Raw genomic sequence first — 3995 nt, 5'->3', positions numbered from 1 at the left:
TGAAGCTGCTAAGTTGATGTAATAGCCAGTAAGAAGTAGTAGAATTCAAGTTTTAGGTATCGATTATTGACTTTTTAGCTGGCTTTGGTGCCTTGGACATGAGCTGGGACCTTAACATTCTGCATGAAAGGAGGACTAGCAGCCGAGTTGCACGGGAGAATGTGAAAAGTGTTCATATGTAGTAAAAACCTTAGAAATCTGTCCGTTTTCGTCATTTGTTATCGAATCGACTTAAAGCCAGATCGTCACATTGGCCGCTCTTCTCTCTGAAACGGTTGTACTTATCGTCTGCAAAGCTATGTTGCGTGCTGCGGTATGTGGAGACACTAAAAGCACCATAGTAGGAAACAGATGAAGCATCTAAGTTGATGTAATAGCCAGTAAGAAGTAATCCAATTCAAGTTTTGGGTATCGATTATTGAATTTTTAGCTGGCTTTGGTGCCTTGGACATGAGCCAGGACCTTAAGATTCTGCATGAAAGGAGGACTAGCAGCCGAGTTGCACGGGAGAATGTGAAAAGCTTTCATATGTAGTAAAAACCTGAGAAATCCGTCCGTTTTCGTCATTTGTTATCGAATCGACTTAAAGCCAGATCGACACATTGGCCGCTCTTCTCTCTGAAACGGTTGTACTTATCGTCTGCAAAGCTATGTCGCGTGCTGCGGTATGCTGAGACACTACAAGCACCATAGTAGAGCACAGATGAAGCTTCTAAGTTGATGTACTAGCCAGTAAGAGGTAGTACAATTCAAGTTTTAGGTACTGAATATTGACCTTTTAGCTGGCTTTGGTGCCTTGGACATGAGCTAGGACCTTAAGATTCTGCATGAAAGGAGGACTAGCAGCCGAGTTGCACGGGAGAATATGAAAAGTGTTCATATGTAGTAAAAACCTGAGACATACGTCCGTTTTCGTCATTTGTTATCGAATCGACTTAAAGCCAGATCGTCACATTGGCCGCTCTTCTCTCTGAAACGGTTGTACTTATCGTTGCAAAACAATCTCGCGTGCTGCGGTATGCGGAGAAACTAAAACCACCGTAGTAGAACACACATGAAGCTTCTAAGTTGATGTAATAGCCAGTAAGAAGTAGTACAATTCTAGTTTTAGGTATCGATTATTGACTTTTTAGCTGGCTTTGGTGCCTTGGACATGAGCTAGGACCATAAGATTCTGCATGAAAGGAGGACTAGCAGCCGAGTTGCAGGGGAGAATGTGAAAAGTGTTCATATGTAGTAAAAACCAGAGAAATCCGTCCGTTTTCGTCATTTGTTATCGAATCGACTTAAAGCCAGATCGTCACATTGGCCGTTCTGCTCTCGGAAACGCTTGTACTTATCGTCTGCAAAGCTATGTCGCGTGTTGCCGTAGGCGGAAACAGGAAAAGCATCATAGTAGAACACAGATGAAGCTTCTAAGTTGATGTAATAGCCAGTAAGAAGTAGTCCATTTCAAGTTTTAGGTATCGATTATTGACTTTTTAGCTGGCTTTGGTGCCTTGGACATGAGCTAGGACCTTAAGATTCTGCATAGAAGGAGGACTAGCTGCCCAGTTGCACGGGAGAATGTGAAAAGTGTTCATATGTAGTAAAAACCTGAGAAATCCGTCCGTGTTCGTCATTTGTTATCGAATCGACTTAAAGCCAGATCGTCACATTGCCCGCTCTGCTCTCGGAAACGGTTGTACTTATCGTCTGCAAAGCTATGTCGCGTGCTGCGGTATGCGGAGACACTAAAAGCACCACAGTAGAACACAGATGAAGCTTCTAAGTTGATGTAATAGCCAGTAAGAAGTAGTACATTTCAAGTTTTAGGTATCGATTATTGACTTTTTAGCTGGCTTTGGTGCTTTGGACATGAGCTAGGACCTTAACATTTTGCATGAGAGGAGGACTAGCAGCCGAGTTGCACGGGAGAATGTGAAAAGTGTTCATATGTAGTAAAAACCTTAGAAATCTGTCCTTTTTCGTCATTTGTTATCGAATCGACTTAAAGCCAGATCGTCACATTGGCCGCTCTTCTCTCTGAAACGGTTGTACTTATCGTCTGCAAAGCTATGTCGCGTGCTGCGGTTTGTGGAGACACTAAAAGCACCATAGTAGAACACAGATGAAGCTTCTAAGTTGATGTAATAGCCAGTAAGAAGTTGTAGCATTCAAGTTTTAGGTATCGATTATTGACTTTTTAGCTGGCTTTGGTGCCTTGGACATGAGCTAGGACCTTAATATTCTGCATGAAAGGAGGACTAGCAATCGAGTTGCACGCGAGAATGTGAAAAGTGTTCATATGTAGTAAAAACCTGAGAAATCCGTCCGTTTTCGTCATTTGTTATCGAATCGACATAAAGCCAGATCGTCATATTGGCCGCTCTTCTCTCTGAAACGGTTGTACTTATCGTCTGCAAAGCTATGTCGCGTGCTGCTGTATGCGGAGACACTAAAATCACCGTAGTAGAACACAGATGAAGCTTCTAAGTTCATGTAATAGCAGGTAAGAAGTAGTACAATTCAAGTTTTAGGTATTGATTATTGACTTTTTAGCTGGCTTTGGTGCCTTGGACATGAGCTAGGACCTTAAGATTCAGCATGAAAGGAGGACTAGCAGCCGAGTTGCACGGGAGAATGTGAGAAGTGTTCAAATGTAGTAAAAACCTGAGAAATCCGTCCGTTTTCGTCAATTGTTATCGAATCGACTTAAAGCCAGATCGTCACATTGGCCGCTCTGCTCTCTGAAACGGTTGTACTTATCGTCTGCAAAGCTATGTCGCGTACTGCGGTATTCGCAGACACTAAAAGCACCACAGTCGAACACAGATGAAGCTTCTAAGTTGATGTAATATCCAGTAAGAAGTAGTACAATTCAAGTTTTAGGAATCGATTATTGACTTTTTAGCTGGCTTTGGTGCCTTGGACATGAGCTAGGACCTTAAGTTTCTGCATGAAAGGAGGACTAGCAGCCGAGTTGCACGGGAGAATGTGAAAAGTGTTCATATGTAGTAAAAACCTGAGAAATCCGTCGGTTTTCGTCACTTGTTATCGAATCGACTTAAAGCCAGATCGTCAAATTGGCCGCTCTTCTCTCTGAAACGGTTGTACTTATCGTCTGCAAAGCTATGTCGCGTGCTGCGGTATGCGGAGACACTAAAAGCACCATAGTAGAACACAGATCAAGCTTCTAAGTTGATGTAATAGCCAGTAAGAAGTAGTAAAATTCAAGTTTTAGGTATTGAATATTGAACTTTTAGCTGGCTTTGGTGCCTTGGACATGAGCTAGGACCTTAAGATTCTGCATGAAAGGAGGACTAGCAGCCGAGTTGCACGGGAGAATGTGAAAAGTGTTCATATGTAGTAAAAACCTGAGACATCCGTCCGTTTTCGTCATTTGTTATCGAATCGACTTAAAGCCACATCGTCACATTGGCCGCTCTTCTCTCTGAAACGGTTGTACTTATCGTCTGCAAAACTATGTCGCGTGCTGCGGTATGCCGAGAAACTAAAAGCACCGTAGTAGAACACAGATGAAGCTTCTAAGTTGATGTATTAGCCAGTAAGAAGTAGTACAATTCAAGTTTTAGGTATTGATTATTGACTTTTTAGCTGGCTTTGGTGCCTTGGACATGAGCTAGGACCTTAAGATTCTGCATGAAAGGAGGACTAGCAGCCAAGTTGCACGGGAGAATGTGAAAAGTGTTCATATGTAGTAAAAGCCTGAGAAATCCGTCCGTTTTCGTCATCTGTTATCGAATCGACTTAAAACCAGATCGTCACATTGGCCGCTCTTCTCTCTGAAACGGTTGTACTTATCGTCTACAAAGCTATGTCGCGTGCTGCGGTATGCGGAGACACTAAAAGCACCATAGTAGAACACAGATGAAGCTTCTAAGTTAATGTAATAGCCAGTAAGAAGTAGTACAATTCAAGTTTTAGGTATCGATTATTGACTTTTTAGCTGGCTTTGGTGCCTTGGACATGAGCTAGGACCTTAAGATTCTCCA

This window comes from Schistocerca gregaria, unplaced genomic scaffold (genome assembly GCF_023897955.1).
Source record: "Schistocerca gregaria isolate iqSchGreg1 unplaced genomic scaffold, iqSchGreg1.2 ptg000043l, whole genome shotgun sequence".
Taxonomy (NCBI): domain Eukaryota; kingdom Metazoa; phylum Arthropoda; class Insecta; order Orthoptera; family Acrididae; genus Schistocerca; species Schistocerca gregaria.
The sequence above is the reverse complement of the archived record's forward strand: the minus strand, read 5'-3'. Positions refer to the sequence as shown.